This window comes from Molossus molossus, unplaced genomic scaffold (genome assembly GCF_014108415.1).
Source record: "Molossus molossus isolate mMolMol1 unplaced genomic scaffold, mMolMol1.p scaffold_m16_p_7, whole genome shotgun sequence".
Classification (NCBI taxonomy): domain Eukaryota; kingdom Metazoa; phylum Chordata; class Mammalia; order Chiroptera; family Molossidae; genus Molossus; species Molossus molossus.
In genome coordinates this window covers 62304121-62323273 of record NW_023425401.1, presented here as the reverse complement: position 1 = coordinate 62323273, position 19153 = coordinate 62304121, and the positions used below count along the sequence as shown (strand labels likewise).

At 38.9% G+C, this 19153-nt stretch overlaps 1 pseudogene; it reads left to right on the top strand.

The window, feature by feature from the left end:
- The first annotated feature begins 6357 nt into the window (after positions 1 to 6357).
- LOC118619641 lies at positions 6358 to 18783 on the top strand (annotated as a pseudogene).
- The last annotated feature ends 370 nt before the right edge of the window (positions 18784 to 19153 follow it).

Sequence of the window (19153 nt, the reverse complement as noted above, 5' to 3'; positions counted from 1 at the left end):
TAATGTCAGCCTTATAAAGACTCTGACTGCAATCTGTTGTATTATTTTAAACATTGCTATTTAATTGTTTTAGTAGGTAATTAACTTTCTTTTCAGGACTCAAAATGCAAAATTAGAATACCCTATGGTGTGCACCATTTAATAAAAAGATAAACTGTATGATATAAAGATATAGAGGAGTTGAAATTCAATGATGGAAAAGATATAATATAAATACTAAGTTGACATGATTATATTAATATCAGACAAAGTGACTTCAATACAAGGGTATTTTCACAGATAGACATTTCATGATAATAAAAAGTTTCATCAGGAAGACAAATATTTTTATTTATTTATTTATTTATTTTTATCCTCACCTGAGGACATTTTTCCACTTTTTGTACAGATAGAGTGGGAGGGAGAGGGAGGAAGAGAGACAGAGAGAAACATCGATGTGAAGGGACACATCGAGTGGCTGCCACCCGCACGACCAACCAGGGCCGGGGACACACTGCAACCAAGACAAATATTTTTAAATGTATATACTTAAAAACAGAGTTTCAAATACATGGAGCAAAATAGTTGCCTGAATTAAATGAAAAAATAGACACGTCCACAATCATATTTAGAGATTCTAACATCCTTTTCCCAATAACTGATAGAATAAGTATATATAAATCAGTAAGATTATTGAAGATGTAAACAACCTTATCAATCATCTTAACCTAATTGACATGTACTGACAACTGCAGAATACACCATCTCTTCCAGTGCACTCAGAATATTTTCTACAATGAACCATATAATTAGTTAATTTTTAAAAATCATAATAAATTTCAAAAACTGAAATCTTTCAGCATATTTTCTATAATCACAATAAGTATAAACTAGAAATCAATCACAATAAAATATTTGGTAAGTTGTTAATCACCAATAGTTAAACAACACTCTACTAAATAACCCATGAATCAAAAAAGAAATCAAAAGAGAAATTGGAAAATATTTCAAATTGAATAATAATTAAAACACAACATATCAAAATTTGTTGGATGTTGGTAATTCAGTGGTTAAAGGGAAAGTATAATATTAAAGTCATATTACAATAAGATAGGTTTTAAAATATATAATGATCTAAATTACAACTTAAGAACTAAAAGAAATAACATATTATAGGGTGAAGCAAGAATACAAGAAAGATTAGAATAAAAACCAATTAAATAGAAAACAGAAAACAAAATGATATTGACAAAATCAAAGGTTGTTTTTTTGTAAAGATCAGCAAAATTGATAAATTCAGACCTATAGTAATTTTTTAAAAAATAGGTTAAATAAAAATTACCAGCATCACAAATAAAAGATGAGATATCGCCCTGGCTAGTTTGGCTCAGCGGTTAGAGCGTCGGCCTGTGGTCCAGAGAGACCCGGGTTCAGTTCCCGCTAAGGGCACGTACCTTGGTTGCAGTTTGTCCCCGGCCCTGGTTGGGTTGTGCAGATGGCAGCCACTCGATGTGTCCCTTTCATGTCGATGTTTCTCTCTCTCTCTCTCCCCCTCCCCCTCTATGTCCCACTCTATCTGAACAAAAAATGGAAAAATGTCCTCGGGTGAGGATTTAAAAAATAAATAAATAAATAAAAGATGAGATGTCCTTAGTGACCTCACAGCAATTAAAATAACAATAATGGAGTATTATAACAACTTTATGTCATCAAATTTTTTTTCTTTATTTATTGTTGAAAGTATTACAGATGTCCCTCTTTTTTTCCCCATTGACCCCCCTCCTTCCCACTCCCACTCCCCTCCTGCTTTTCCCTAATTAATGTCTGTGTCCATTAATTGTGCATATATGCATATAAGTTTTTTGGTTTATCTCTTTCTACCCTTCCACCCTCCATTTCTCTGAGGTTTGTTAATCTGTTCCCTACTTCCATGACTCTGGATCTATTTTGGTCAACAGCTTATTTTGTTCATCATGTTCCCTAAATAAGTGAAATCATGTGGTAATTGTCTTTCTCTGACTGGCTTATTTCACTCAGCATAATACTCTCCAGTTTTCTCCATGTAGTCTCAAAGGGTAAGAGGTCTTTCTTTCTTACAGCTGCACAGTATTCCATTGTGCAAGTGTATCACAGATTTTTTAATCCTCTCATCTACTGATGGACACGGGTTGTTTCCAAATTTTACCTATTGTAAATAATGTTGCTATAAACATAGGGGTGCATATACTCTTTCTGATTGGTGTTTCAAGCTTCTTAGGATATATTCCCAGAAATGGAATCACTGAATCAAATGGCAATTCCATTTTTAAATTTTTGAGGAGTCACCATATTGTTTGCCTTAGTGGCTGCACCAGTCTGCATTCCCACCAGCAGTGTATTAGAGTATAACATCCCTGGTCATCAGAGAGAGGCAAATTAAAATAACTGTGAGATATCACCTCACACCTGCCAGAATGGCAGCCATCAACAAATCTTCAAACAACAAGTGCTGGCAAGGATGTGGAGAAAAGGGTATGTCATCAATTTTTAAAAACCTAGATGAAATAAAAGTTCTTTGAAAAATGCAACCTGCCTTTTTAATTCAGTCATTGTAAACTATAAATGTTTTATGTATTTAAATACATATAAAGATACCAAAGTACAGACATATCAAATTATAGCTGTTTTTATTTACAGTGGTGACAAAGAGTAGAAACAATAAGCCATTAATTATATCTGCAATATTTGGTTACTGACACTAAAAATTGTCAACTATTACTTGTATGATTATAATATATCAATTCTAAATAAATAATTTAGAATTGAGCAACATTATTAGAATAAAAATTGGAAGCAACATAAATGATCCAAATAGAGGAGATTATATTAAAGATGGTTAATACTTACAGATGAATATGATGAATGCATTGAAAAGATGTTACTACTTATCCTTGGGTGGTGAAATTATTTGTAATATTTATTTTCTTTTAATTCTTTTTCTATATTTTCCACATTTTATACAATTATATTTATTTTAGAATCAGAAAAAGCAGTAAATATTTTTAAATACACTTTCCTCAGTACTTTTACAGTGGATTTTCTTTGGTTGTTCTTGGATTCTTAACTATGAAGATTAATTTTCATTTAATCTGGTTTTCCTTGATACTTTATTATTTTATATCCTCACCTGAGGGCATTTTTGCATTTATCTTCAGATAGAGTGAGAGAGAGAGAGAGAGGGAGAGAGAGAAACATCGATGTGAGAGAGACACATCGACTGGCTGCCGCACACACAACCCCAACCAGAGCAGGGCAAACCACAACCAAGGTACATACCCTTAGCAGGAACCAAGCCCGGGTCTCTTTGGACATGGGCTGATGCTCTAACCTCTGAGCCAAAACAACCAGGGCTTTCTTGCTACTTTAATGCAACATTTCATTTATTTTCTAAGTACTGCCTTTTTCTAATCTAATGACTATTTTTTTCAAATATATCTTTTTTCCCCCATTATAATAGCCATCTTTATAGAAACATTTTAATACTACCCTCTTACCTTTACTAGATAACTCAGTGTCCTTTGAAAGATACCCTCTCCTCCCTCTTTGATGTGAAAGTGCATAGACTTTGGAGTCTAAAAAATTAGGTTTAAACCCTGGCATTCCCTTTACCCTTAGTCTAACTTAGAACAAGTTATATAACTTTTTCAACCTTAATTTTTCTATCTTCAAATGGGGATTATCATAGCATGTTTGTGTGATTGATAATATAAATGACAGAAAATGCCTAATATATAGTGTGTCCATGGTTGGCATGTGAGTGTTTATTTCTTTCCCTCTGCTTTCTTTGGTTGTTTCCTTCTGAGGCAGAATCTGATGATAGCTTCAGAATTTTAAGATATGTTGTTTCAACTAGTACAATACTGAATTGAATTTTCTAACAAGATGTTCTTAGGTCCCAATTTTAAAAGGAAAAATTCTTAAATGCTAAAATTTTTAAGAGCTCTGAGAATTTTCTCTCTTGTTACTATTATTTAATTTCTTTGGTGAAATCTAAATCAAAACTCTCCATTTTAATATAATCTGCCTGAAGCTTTTATATGAATTGTTCCTTTGCACATATTTATAAAAACAACTCATGACATTATTTACTGTCTGCACTACTGAATTTTGTAAGTAATAATTAAGTGCAATTGCTCAGAAAATCCATATGATGGCTGTTTATACTTCCATGGTGGCAGTTGTTAAGCAGCTTTCTATGAAATTAGACATCTCTGACCACATCCTGCTGCCAAGCCTCTGAAGCCCCCCACCTTGCCCATTGGAGAACTAATACTCTGCTGGAGAATTAGAGATATGAAGAGATCTAAGCTCATATTGTGGGGCTTGGCATTGTCTTTCTTCTTGTCAGTCATCTTTCACCAGTTCTAAAATGACACCTCATTTATAAGATGGGACTCACAGCTTCCCAAGTGGTCCTGCAGCTCAGTCTTTCCCAGTGTTAAGGGGTATCTCAGGAGTGGAAGGACTTCCTAGAAGCCTGACAATACAGCCAGATAGCATGTCATAGGGCAAAGCTGATAAATGTGTGGCAAGTGAGCCACCCCTCACCTTCCCACTTCCATAGCAGTCAGGATAGTTTCTTCTTCTCAGTCTGGGACCCATTCCCAGTAGAGCCTCAGAGGCCCCATCACAGAAGTTTCTATGGCTTTAGAGTTGAAGGCCTGTGCTTACATCCTCCTGGAATTTCAACATGAGTCCCAGTGCCGTCACACATCTACTACATTTATCAGGAATACCTCTCCAAGGTTGGTCTCAGCACACAGCAGGGTCTTCTCTCCTCTTCTCTAATACAAACCCCACTGAGACAGGTTAGTAAGCCAAGACAAGTGAAATAGGGAAACTGAAACAGATAGTTAAAGGGTTAAGCAGTTTACAATAGCCATCTAGTAAATCAAAAAATCCTATTTTCCCTAACCAAGGACACTTAAGAGTAAATAGTTTACACTTCTCTTCCCCAACCAGAGGGTAAAAATTTAAATCACCCTACTCAGGGAGATAGATATCAAAAATCCAATTAATGCCATTTGTGCCAACCACACCCAAGGACTGACAAGCCAAGGGAACAAATCTCATTTTGGTGCATCATCATAAAGCCAGTAAGTATTCTATTGAGATCCTTCTCTAAGACCTCCTCTAGAATTCCCACCTTTGGAAAACAGATAAAAAACCCTTAAGACAAAGGACCCAGCCCTGGCCAGTGTGGTCTGTGGTTAGAGTGTCAGCCTGTGTACTGAAGGGTTGTGGATCAATCCCCAGTCAAGCACATGTACCTCTGTTGTAGGTTCAATCCCCAGCATTGGTAGGGACATGAGTGGGAGGCAACCAATTGATGTGTCTCTCTCACCTCAATGTTTCTCTCTTTCTCTCTCCCTCCCTCCTTCCTTTCCACTTTCTCTAAAAATCAATGGAAAAAATATCCTCCAATGAAGATTAACAACAACAACAACAAAGACAAAGAACCCAGCCTGCACTCTTCTCCTCTGAAGCATAACCACACCTTCCCCCCTTCTTTCCCCTGCCAAATCTCTCTGGAGCATGCAGTGCCTGTGCCTTTATCTCCTCCCTCATCTTTCCCCCAGGAATGTTACCTTTGCCTTTCTTTCTTCTAGGCTCCAAGGATCCTTCTTTTGCCTCTGTAACTTATTTCCTGAGCCCACACAGCCCAGCTGGCTCACCTTTTCTACCTCTGTGACTTTCTAAATAAACTTTCTCTTATCATCGGTGTTTTGGCTGTGAATTCTTTTCTAGCCAGAACTCAAGTACTGAGGTTGTTGAACTGAGTTCTAACCTCTGTTGTAGTTTTGCTGCTAACACCGCTGCTCCCTCTACTGTGGCTCCTATGGAGCGCAGTTTGACATTATCTTCTCTAGTATCTGATATAGTTCCCTCATTTCATAACCAACTTTTCTTCCTCCCCAAATTATCTTCCAATAGTTTTCTGATCTGTGATGGCACTGTGCCCCCCCCCCAAAAAAATTCTCTTATGTAGTCAAAATTTAACATGCTCCAGAAATGAATTTAAGATTTGATTTAAGTCAGGATCCCAAAATAGAGTTCCCCAAAGAACCAGATTACAATTCCAGCTTGGAAGATATTTCTAGGAGTGGGACATGCCATCCAGAGTGGTGAGATAAGGCCTATCAGAGTAGCCCTAAAAGTAGTAGGGAGAGGAGAAGAAGGAAGAAAACATAATGGTTCATGGCAATCAATTCTGCTTCCTTCAAATAAAGGACTTTGTATTATATTCCTGAGTCAAGAATAGTATATAGGTCTGGAAAGACATCCCCTGTCAAGAAATGCATCCTTGTCCTGAGCAGAGGGGCAGGTTGTTGTGTGATGATGGCTGTGGCAGCAAATACACCCTTAAGAGGTGGCAGTAGTATCTACCAGGTGGTAAAGTGGAAGCCACACAGTGAGAGGGAAAGAAAGGAGTCAAACTCAGGAGGGAGCTTAATTCCAAGAAGAACTCAGCTGTGATAAGCACTGCATCAAGGAGAATTGCTGAGGCCACCAGGTATTCTTTTTTTTTTTTTTTTTTAATATGTTTTTATTGATTTTTTAGAGAGAGAGGAAGGGAGCGAGATAGAAACATTGATTGGAGAGAGAGAAATATTGATCAGCTGCCTCCTGCATGCCCTCTACTGGGGACCAAGCCCCAAACCCAGGCATGTGCCCTGACCAGGAATCGAACCAGAACCTCTCAGTCCATGAGACAATGCTCAACCAACTGAGCCACAATGGCCAGGCCCACCAGTCATTCTGTGAAAGGAGTGAGATGGCTGGCAGAAGCAGCTGGGATTATAGAGCTAGATTGAGGTAATATCTGGCTGGGAGGTTTATTAGGATTATACCCCCAATTATATACACACATACATATCCTATTACTAATAATTTCTGTACATTATAGAGCTTACACAAAAACAGAAATGTTAAATCAGATTACAATACAATTAAATAAATAATATGCTTTAAATAATTACCTTTCTTATTTATTGATTACTAGTTCAGAACTTCATGGCTTCCATAAAATATTAACATTATTCATTGGTAGTGAGAAATATGATTGAATATATTTTAGTTATTTTTTAAATCTTTATTTAATATTTTATTTGGTTTAAATGTCTCATTCTAAGTTTTAAATGTATTTCAATGTTGGAAATATTTCCTCACAAGATAATGTCATTAAAATAAATAATATTCCTCTGAGTTAATGTATTCTATCATGATACTCATCTTTCAATATTATCTACAAATTATGCAAAGACTTTTGTTTCAATCACTCTGTAATATTTTGTCATCCTAGATTATTTTAATCACTTTTATAGAAAACGAACAAAATATTTGATTTAACAAATGACCTAAAAATAGAAATTTTTAAAATAGATTAGAAAATTTACAATTCTAAGATATTTTTTTAAATGTGTAAGGTTAGCCCTGATGGGTGTGACTCAGTTGATTGAGCATTGTCCCATGCACAGAGAAGTTGCCAGTTTGATCTCCTGGGTCAGGGCACATGCCAGGGTTGCAGGCTCTGTCCCCAGTAGGGGTCTTGCAGGAGGCAGCCTATCTATGTTTCTCTCATCTATGTTTCTATCTCCCTCTCCCTTCCTCTCTCTCTCTCTCCCTAAAATCATTAAAAAACATTAAATGTCCAAGTTATAGGGGGTTTATGTACATATTTTCACCATTAAAATCATGTTAATTATGAAAATATTTCCAAATATCAATTTTCATATACTTCTATCTTCTTACCATGAATTGTTTTTAAAAATAGTAATTTTCTCACTGTTTTAAAATATCACGCTATGCCCTGGCTGGTTTGGATCAGCGGTTAGAACGTTGGCCTTCGGTCCAGAGAGTACCGGGTTCAGTTCCCGCTAAGGGCACATACTTTGGTTGCAGTTTGTCCCCGGCCCTGGTTGGGTTGTGCAGGTGGCAACCACTCGATGTGTCCCTTTCATGTTGATCTTTCTTTCTCTCTCTCTCCTTTCCACTCTATCTGAATGAAAAATGGAAAAATGTCCTTGGGGGGGGGGGGTGGTTATATCACTCAATTCTTGGAAAGACAGATAATGTGTGTGTGTGTGTTTCAAATATATGTGTTAGATAACAAAATGCTGATAAGCACATGCCCTCAAATTTAAAACACTATTTTTGCAAAATAGAAATAAACTGTTCCAGAAATAACCAGTAAAAGTCTGTCCAGAACAAAGTATTCTTACAATTACTCTCCATCCCCAAAAAAGCATTGCCAAGATTCTGTGTTAAGAACATGGTGTTTTTGTGTCTGTCTGTCTGTTTGTTTGTTTGTTTTAATGAAATTAATAGCTTGGGTGTAATATGACACATGCATAGAATGGGTTAATTTCAGCTGAACTAGATTGGTATGTTCATTTCCTAAGCTACCTGGAGAACCTAGTGACTCTTGACCAACACCATGAAACATATTAAGTAATATAATTGATATATTGTAACCATATGTCTGAGTTGTTTTCAAATAGACAAAGAAGCCTGTAGGCAGCATTGTTTAGAGGTAATAGATTTATAATTTGTACCACCAATTTTTTTTTAAATACATTTTTATTGATTTTTTTTTTTTTTTAGATAGAGCAGAAGGGAGAGGGAGAGAGAAATAGAAACATCAATGAGAGAAAACATCGATTGGCTGCCTCCTACACACTCCATCCTGGGGATCAAGCCTGAAACCTGGGCATGTGCCCTGACCAGGAATTGAACAAGCAGTCTCTCTGTGCATGGAATCATGCTCATAACACTGAGCCACACCGGCCAGGCAACCACCTAATTTTGCTGGAGCTTGAGGGTGAAGGGTGAAGGGTGAGAGAGAGATCAATGGCCACTCACAGCTGGGATATGCCTATGTGTGACCAGCTTCCTATAAGAAACAACCAAGAGCCCTTGAGCTTCTTGGTACCTTTGCACGTATGTGGTAGTTAGAAACCTAGAGACAAAACATGTCCTATGTGACACAGGAATGAGAGAACAAATAACAAATTGAGGACACTGCTGCTGATGAATATGTAAGCATTAACAAAGCATAATATCTGTCTCATTTTTCAGATGAGAAACACAATTAGAAATATTAAAAAATACCCAACTTATTCTCCTATAACCTCACAGATTATTTTGCATACCTAAGGGCAGGTGTGCATAACACATTGGAAATTATTGGATATAAACTAGAGGCATCCAGAAAATATTTGGGTAGGAGATAGAGATTTGGAATACTAAAGACATAGCAATAGAGTAGATGGCCAAGGAAAGTGTCATTTGAGAAAGTGAGCAGCCAGAGGGTACAGTAAAAACACCAACATTTTGGAACAGATAAAGAAAAGTTCATGAAGGAAAATGATAAGGAATAAACAACTAGGTAGGAGAGAAACAGAAACCAGGAGAGAGTAATATAACAGAAATCAAAGGAGCAATAGTCAATCTTGCCAGTGTTATGAAGTAGTCAAATAAAACAAAGAATGATGAAATTGCTGTTCATGTGGACTGAAAAACAAAGAAATCAGTGTTGATGTCATGAGAACTAATTTTCCATTTCTTTTAGACAGGTCCTTTCCTCTTCTTCTCAAGGTGTTCAAAATTGTTTTTTAAGCTAAATTAATTAAAAATCTGTTTGTTTAATCAGTCTGAACTTCCAGCTTTTTTCAATGTTCCATTATTTTTTAATAATAACTTAAGATCTTCTTAAGAGAAGCCTTCCAACCTGGCCCTCTCTATGGTATTTTCTCTATTATAGCCACAATACATCTATAACTTCAATTTTCAAAACTGGAATGAAATGACTTAATTTTTATTTTACCAGAATTGTGCCCCACTACATGTCTTTCTTCAGCTATTCTGCATTTTATACAACCTTCCATTTAAAATAATTAAGTTCTATGGCTTGTCAGCATTTCTCCTTAATATTGTACCCACCTAAAATACAAGATGTTCAGTTAAATTTGAGTGTCAGAAAAGCAACAAATAATATTTTAGTACAAGTATATTCCACACAATATTTTTTTGCTAAAGCTGGCAACCCTATCCCTAAGTCTTTTTGGAATCAGTGCCTCCTCTAAATTCTCATGTCACTTTTTTAGTCCTTTTGTTATATAACATTTCATTCTTCCTTGTTTTATAGTACATATAGAGATTTTCCTTTTCTATGTCTATGAACACTTTTGTGGACCAAAAAAAGGGGGAGCTCTATGAAAAGTAACCTCACAGGACAATCTGATTATAAATTCCTGACTGGGCAGGTCATGGTCATAGTCACACCAAAGGCACATAACTTTTTAGTAAAAGGTCTATCTTTGCCTTAAGCAAGCCCTGTCCATTGTATCTGTATAGCTAGGTTAACACACCTTTGAAATAAGCTTTACCACCCACAAGAGAACACATACTTTTGTTAACTATTCTGTAATTCAATTCCTGCCTTGTGTTTTTCCGCCTCCATGTAATCTCCCATACACTACCACCTTAATTTCAAATGCATGAATAATGCTGCAAAACTGTTATTCTCCAGAGCATTTGAGATTTTGCACCCTGGCATGTATCATCAATTTGGTTCAAATAAACTCTTATAAACATTCTCCAGAGGTTTGGACTTCTTTTACATCAACACTTTGAAGGTGTGAACTGCACCTAGCTCACTGTTTTATATAATTCATGCTCAAAAATGTAACTTCTACTGAATAGAATTTAGCATCTTACTACATTGGTTCAGGATAGCCTCTTACTTCAAATAATATCTCAAGAACCCTATAAACTCCTTTCAGCCCTATTAAATTGGTATTAATATGCTAATAATATTAACAAAATTTACTGAGTATATTCTCTGTGTTCACACTGCTAAATTAAATAGATCACCAGGGCTGGGATAACATTTCTCTTTTGTTTTTGTTAATCCTCACCTGAGGATATTTTTTTCATTGATTTTTAGAGAGAGTGGAAGGGGAGGAATGGGGAGAGAGAGAGAGAAAGAGAAACATTGATGTGAGAGAGACACATCAATTGGTTGTTCCTGCTTGTGCCCCTACCAAGCTGGGGATCAAATCTGCAACCCAAGTAGTAGCCTTGACCATGAATCAAATCTGTGACCCTTCAGTGCGAGGGCCAATGCTCTAACCATTGAGCAGCACTGGCCAGTGCAGGACCACATCTCTTTTATTGACCAATATATATTCAAAGAGTTCCACAATGATCAGGTCATAAAAAGTGTACAATAAATATTTTGTTAAAATACTAGGCATTTCACATGTATCATCTCTTTTGTACCTCTGTAAAACCCTGTAAGATTGGTATTGCACCCATTTTTTTAGATGAGAAAATTAAGACTCAAAAATAAATATAGCACTTGCCCACCATCATTTTGGGCGAGGTAAAATAACTCTGGTTCATATGGCTTTGAACTTTATATTTTAGGATTTTATGATATGATACAAGCAAGTATTACTGCCTTTCAAAAATTGACATTCTATCTCAAACTGGATACAAATGTCCTTGTAAACAGAAGAATATACTTTTTAAGTGTTGGAACTGAGACTTTAAAGTTAGGTAATTTGCACAAGTAAGTGGGATTAAAACAGGAATTTAAGTCTGTCCAGCTGTTGTAGCTCACTGTCCTTAGAATCCAATAAAGAAAAACAACTTGTCTTTGAGCTGCCCTAATTAACAACCTCAGGGACAGCAAGATGAACAATGGGGAATGTTATAGACGGCTTTAGTGCCAATAAAAATTAACCAGAGTTTGACATTCACTGGGAATTTGAAAAGCAACATCCTTCAGGAAAAGGGAGGATAGAAACGGCCCCAAGGCCAGAGTGTCCTGCATGCTACGTAAAGAAACTGATAGGGAGAAACTGAAGCTCCCTTTACCCCATAAAACTGTAACTGTTAAACATATATGTATTGCACCTGGCTAACCGCTGATATCTGTCTCGTATTTGTTAGTTTTTAAAACTTAGATAATAGAATGAATAACGGGATAGATGTGTGCTGACCCAGTTCACCCAGTTCCCTTTCGCCTCAGCTCCCTCTCACCTCCGTTCCCTCCTGCTTATCGCTAACTGCCTCCTCTTCTGTACACGCAGCTTGCTTGCTCTGCTAAACTCTTGAATGACCCCTGCCCTATATAAGCAACCCTCCCCCTGAGCTTGGGGCTGCAGTCCCTGTGCAGGTAATAAAGCTCCTAATATTCAAAATTACTTGGTATCCAAGTGAGGATGACTCTCCTGGGTTACAACACAGCCTCAAAGCCCATGCTTTTACATCCCAGTATTAATCCCTGACAAATCTTGAAGCACTCGCCCTGGCTGATTTGACTCAGCGGTTAGAGCATCGTCTTGCGGTCCAGAGAGACCCGGGTTCAGTTCCCGCTAAGGGCATGTACTTGGGTTGCAATTTGTCCCCGGCCCTGGTTGGGTTGTGCGGGTGGCAGCCACTCAATGCGTCCCTTTCACATCGATGTTTCTTGCTCTCTTCCTCTCTCTCCCTCCCGCTATATCTGAATAAAAAATGGAAAAATGTCCTCGGGTGAGGATAAAAAAAAAAAAAAAAAATCTTGAAGCACTCAGGGATTGTGAAAACACTAAAGGAGACTTTCGTGGCATAGGTAAACGCAGTAATCATTTCCTCCCACAACCACATAAAAATTACAGCTAAGCTACAGAACACTCATCTTCAGAACTGCCTGAAAACAAACTAAATAAAAGTCTTACAACTATGAAACTAAAGAAGCCATACTATGACTGGTAGGAGAGGCGGAGGCTAGGAAAACCTGGTCCCACACTCAGGTACAGCAAATAAAAATCAGAAGGGATACCTTGGCTGTGAACATCCTCCCTGAGGAGCAAGGGGTTCCAGTTCCACATCAGGCCCCCCAGGTCAGAGTTCCAGTGCCAGGAAGAGAAGTACCCATAACATCTGGCTGTAAAAACCAGCGTGAACTGAGGCTGAGGAAAGCTGAAGCTACTGGAAGCCCAAGGCAGCTCCTCTTAAAGGGCCCACACAAAGACTTATTCAGATTCACTGCCTCTGGGTTCCAGCATGGGGAAGCAGCTTGAAAGGCACTGGAGACATACAGGGAAGAACTGAGTTGTTTGGTATCAGAGTGAGAGCTGGAGAGGAAGCTTTCTGCCAGACTGAAGTGCTGGCAGAAATAATTTTTCCTTTGAAGAGCCCTTCCCCCAAAGAACTGCCATGTAGCCACCATATTTGTGTCTCCATCAACCTGGCTCACACTGTTTGCCCCACCATCAGGTGACTCCCTAAGGCTCTTCCCCACCCAATTTGCAGGTCCGCCCAAGCTGTTTCCAGTGTTTTTACCATAGGAATGACCTGTCTTGCCTCATGTAGCGGATTTTCCTAAAATCTCTCAAACAAGCAGCATCTGGCCTCAGCAAGCCCCATACACTTTGCTAAGTGGCCCCCTACCTGGCACTAGCAATGGCCAGCCTTGCTTCACAGCTTAGCCTTGCCTAGGCGCCTCCAAGCCCAGCACAAAAAGCAGCCATCTGCGGATTGCTTTGTAGCTTATGCTGGTGGCCCTGGGTAGAACACAGGCAGTGGCTGACCTTGCCTCAGAGCCAGCACACCCAGTGGACAGCTTCAGACCACATTGAAACACCACCACCCAACCACCTCAAGTGACACACTCAAGTGGTGGGCTCAGTGGGTACCAGAGCCTTGCTGAAGTAAGTCTTGCTCTGAGTGGTGGGCTGCTGCATACCTGATCCTCCAAGGTATTCAGAGGTTAGTGGTCACTGGGCACAGCCAGTCATTGCAGCTGATTAGCCTGAGTAAATCCCTCCCATTGATGTGCCAACAGCAATCAAGACTCAAATACAACAGAAGGGTGGAGAGTCCACAGGAGGTGCACCTTGAGGGCCCAGCTGGGGTGATTAGGGAGGCTGTGCCACTAGACCTTACAAGACACCTACTACAATAGGCCACCCTATGAAACCTAGGAGACATAGCAACTCTACCTAATACATAGAAACAAACACAGGGAAGCAGCCAAAATGAGAAGACAAAGAAATATGTCCCAAATGAAAAAAAAGAACAAAACTCCAGGAAAATAACTAAACAAAGTGGAGATAAGCAATCTAACAAATGCTGAGTTCAAAACACTGGTTATAAGGATGCTCAAAAAACTTAGTAAGGACCTCAATAACATAAAAAAGACCAGTCAGAAATAAAGGATGTACTAACTGAAATAAAGAATAATTTACAGGAAATCAGTAGTGGAGTAGGTAAAGCTGAGAAGCAAAACTACAATTTGGAATATAAGAAAGCAAAAATAACCCAATCAGAACAGCAAAAAAAAAAAAAAAAAAGAATCCAAAATTATGAGGATAGTGCAATGAGCTCATGGGACAACTTCAAGTGTACCAATATTTGCATCATGGGGGTGCCAGAGGAGAAGAGGGAGAGCAAGAAATGCAAAACCTATTTGAAGAAATAATGACAGAAAACTTCCCTAACTTGGTGAAAGAAACAGACATACAAGATCAGAAAGCACAGACAGTTCCAAAGTAGATGAATCCAAAGAGGCCCACGTGGCCCTGGCCGGTTTGGCTCAGCGGTTGGAGCGTCGGCCTGCAGTACAGAGAGACCCAGGTTCGGTTCCCGCTAAGGGCACGTACCTCGGTTGCAGTTTGTCCCCAGCCCTGGTAGGTCGTGCGGGTGGCAGCCACTGGATGTGTCCCTTCACATCGATGTTTCTCTCTCTCTCTCTTCCTCTCTCTCCCTCCCACTCTATCTGAACAAAAAAAATATGGAAAAATGTCCTCGGGTGAGGATAAAAAAAAACACAAAGAGGCCCACATGAAGACGTATCATAATCAAAATGCAAAAGGTTAAAGACAAAGAGAGAATCTTAAAAGCAGCAAGAGTAAAGCAGTTAGTTACCTACAAGGGAGCTCCCATAAGACTGTCAGCTGATTTTCCAAAATAAACTTTGCAGGTCAGAAGGGAGTGGCTATCAATATTCAAAGTGATGAAAAGCAAGGACCTACGACCAAGATTAACCTATCCTACAAAACTCTTTTCTACAATCGATGAATGTAGAAAGAGCGTCCCAGACATGAAAAAGCTAAAGGAGTTCATCACCACCAAACCAATATTATATAAAATGTTGACAGGTATTCTTGAAGAAGATAAAAAATATGAACAATAAAATTACAATAGATACATATCTATCATCACTTAAATCTACAAACAAAATGAAAAGCAGAACAGAAACAGACTCATAGATACAGAGAATTTTATGTTGGTTGCTAGATGGGAGAGAGGTTGGAGGTATTGGTGACGGGATTAAGAAGTACAGATTGGGGACTTCTGGTCAAGATGGCAGCGTAGGTAAATGCGGTATCACGTCCTCCCACAACCACATCAAAGTTACAACTAAACTACAGAAAAACCATCATTCAAAACCACCTGAAATCAGCTGAATGGAAGTCCTACAACTATGGAATTAAAGAAGCAGCCACATTGAGACTGGTAGGAGGAGTGGAGGCGGACGGGATGGTCCCACATTCACTTGTGGTGGATAAAAATCAGGAGGATACCTTGGCTGGGAAGGTCCTCCCTGAGGACTGAGGGATCCGTGTCCCACACCAGGCACCCCGCTCAGGGTTCAAGTGCCAGGAAGAGAATCCCTATAACTTCTGACTGGAAAAACCAGCGGGAACGGAGGCTCAGAGAAGCTGACTCTGCTGGAGCCCCAGGCATCTCCTTAAAGGGCCTGCGCATGGACTTATTGGATTCACTCCCTCTAAGCTTGGAGGGGAGGCAGCTCGAGGGGCACCAGAGACATACAGGGAAGAACTAAGCTCTTTGGCACTAGAGTGAGGGCTAGAGAGGGGGCTTTCTCTGGGACAAACGTACTGTCAGAGGCCTTTGTTCCTTTGGTGAGCCCTTCCCTTGGGCAGCAGACAGCCGCCATATCTGGGATTCCAGCAACCTGGCTCACACTGGTAGCCCCTCCTAGTGAATCCCTGAGTCCCCACCCCACCCAACTTTCAGGCCCACCCAAGCTGTTGCCAGTTGCTTAACCATAGGATTGGCCTCCCTTGGATCCTGCTTCAGGTTTTCCTAAATTCTTTCAAACAAGCAGCATCTCGTCTCAGATAGCCCCATACCTCTCCTTAAGTAATACATAGAAACAAACACAGGGAGGCAGCCAAAATGAGGAGACAAAGAAACAGGTCCCAAATGAAAGAACAGAAAAAAAAAAACCCAGGAAAAGAACTAAGCAAAATGGAGATAAGCAACCGAACAGATGCTGAGTTCAAAATACTGCTTATAAAGATGCTCAATGAACTTAGTGAGAACCTCAGTGAACTTAGTGAGGGCCTCAAGAGCATTAAAAAGGACCAGTCAGAAATGATGGATGCACAGTCAGAAATGAAGGAGGCATTAACTGAAATAAAGAATAATTTACACAGACTCAATAGTAGAGTACGTAAATCCAAGAAGCAAACCATTGATTTGGAACATAAGGAAGCAAAAAACGCCCAATCAGAACAGCAAAAAAAAAAAAAAAAAAAAAAAAAGAATCCAAAAAAATGAGGATAGTGTAAGGAGCCTCTGGGTCAACTTCAAATGTGCCAACATTTGCATCTTGGGGGTGCCAGAAGGAGAAGAGCGAGAACAAGAAATTGAAAACCTGTTTGAAACAATAATGGCAGAATACTTTCCTAATTTGGTGAAGGAAACAGACATACAAGTCCAGGAAGCACAGAGAGTCCCAAATAAGATGAACCCCTAGAGGCCCCCACCAAGACACATCATCATCAAAATGCAAAAGGTTCAAGACAAAGAGAGAATCTTAAAAGCAGCAAGAGAAAAGCAGTTAGTTACCAACAAGGGAGTTTCCATAAGACTGTCAGCTGATTTCTCAAAAGAAATCAGGCCAGAAGGGAGTGGCAAGAAATATTCAGAGTGATGAAAAGCAAGAACCTACAACCAAGATTACTCTATCCTGCAAAGCTGTCATTTAGAATCAATGGCCATATAAAGAGTTTCCCAGATAAGTAAAAGTTAAAGGAGTTCATCACAACCAAACCATTATTATATGAAATGATGAAGAGTCTTTTTGAAGAAAAAAATAAAATATATGAACAAACAAAATGGCAATGAATACATATCTATCGACAATGGCATCTACAAACAAAATGAACAGGCAGAACAGAAACATTCTCATAGATACAGAGAACATTTTGTTGGTTGTCAGATGGGAGGGGGTTGGGGAAATGGGTGAAAAAGGTGAAGGGATTAAGAAGTACAAATTCATTGCTAGACTGACAAACCTCAAAGGGAAAGGGGTTGGGGGGGTGAGAAGAAATAAACCAAAGAACTTATATGCATAATCAATGGACACAGACAACAGTGTGGGAAAAGGCGGGAGGGGGGCGTGAGTGGGGAGGAGGAGGTCAATGGGGGAAAAATGAGGAACATCTGTAATACATTCAACAATAAAGATTAAAAAAAAAAAAGAAATACAGATTGGTTATTAGACTTAGGAACCTTAAAGGTGAGGGGAGAGCAGAAATAGATAAATCAAAGAATTGATGTGCATATGTGTATAACCAATGGACACAGACAACAGTGTTGGGGAGGCAGGAGGTGGGTGGGAGAAAGAAGGAGAGGGTCAATGAGGAAAAAAGCGGGAACATCTGTAATACTTTTAACAATGAAAATAAATTTTTAAAAATAACACACTAAAGATAAAGCACTACTTGCTCTCTTGCACCTAGGTACTGATTCTTTTATAGTTTCAACCAGTGTTCATCCACCTGCTGTGTTGCTCAACCATTTTGCTATTCTGTCCTGCATTCATCTCCTTCTTCTAGTAAAAACCTCTCTCCCAAGACAAATTCTGTGGTTCTACGAGAGCTGCTGTTTTCTTAAATAGCACAACATCTCAGGGCATTGTTGAAGAGTTTGAGGTAGCCTTATCATGCTGTCCAATAACAGTGCACTCACCCCTTGGCTGTAGATCATAATAACCTTAGGTGATTAAATTGGGATTCTAACAACTTACACTGTTGAGAATAGAAAGGCTTGTAGAAATTATTTCCTCAAGGTATTGTAACCATTAAAAGGTAAATAAGCCTAGGGCTCCAATCCTATCTTAACTCTTTAAGTCAAGTAACAGAAACATTGATAATTGTAATTGCCTATAAGAAAAGGACAATAAAATTCATTGTTAGGGCATTATAAGACTTTTGCTAAATTTTTAACTGGATAAGATGACATACAAATAAGTATTCAGTCAAAAAATAACCTACAAGAGTGGTCCCAGCACAGCCTTGGCCACACGTTCCTGCCCTCTGCCCACTGCCCCCACTCCTCCCTCCTCCAGACCTTCTCCCCTGGAGGCCTTGCAGATGAAATCGCCAGGGCTCAGGCTGCTGGGCCTGGTAGAGACACAATCTTCAGGAAGATCATTCACAAGGAAATCCCAGACAAAAGCATTTTTGAGGATGACCTGTGTCTTGCTTTCCATGACCCTTCCCCTCAAGCACCAACACATTTTGTGGTGATACCTAAGAAGCATATATGCCAGATTTCTGTAGCAGAATATGATGATGAAAATCTTCTTAGACATTTAATGATTGTTGAAAGGTGCCGCTGATCTGGCGTGAAAAGGTTTATTGAATGGTAGTGAATGAAGGCTCAGACAGGGAACAGTCTGTATATCATGTTCATCTTCATGTTCTTGGAGGTGGGCAAGTGAATTGCCCTCCTGGTTAAGCATATTTTAGGGATAATTTTACCTACTCCAGGTAATGATCAGTTTTGCAAGTTCTAATATGCTAAACAGTACAAATTATTTTTGCCTGTGTATGGAGACATTGAGGAAATAATTTCTAAAATCCATACACAATAAAAGACATTGTTGAATGTTCTGAATTCTGTATTTGACTTAGTATTTGAAATATACATATATATAGATGTGTGTGTGTGTGTGTATGTTCACAACACACACACACATACATATATGTTGGGATATATGAAGGTGGCGATCATAATTTGGGAAGTTTTTTGTTGTTTCTCCCCAAGGAGGACTCAACATATATACATTGTTATAGTGATATGACTGCTCTTTGAAGACAAATTAAAA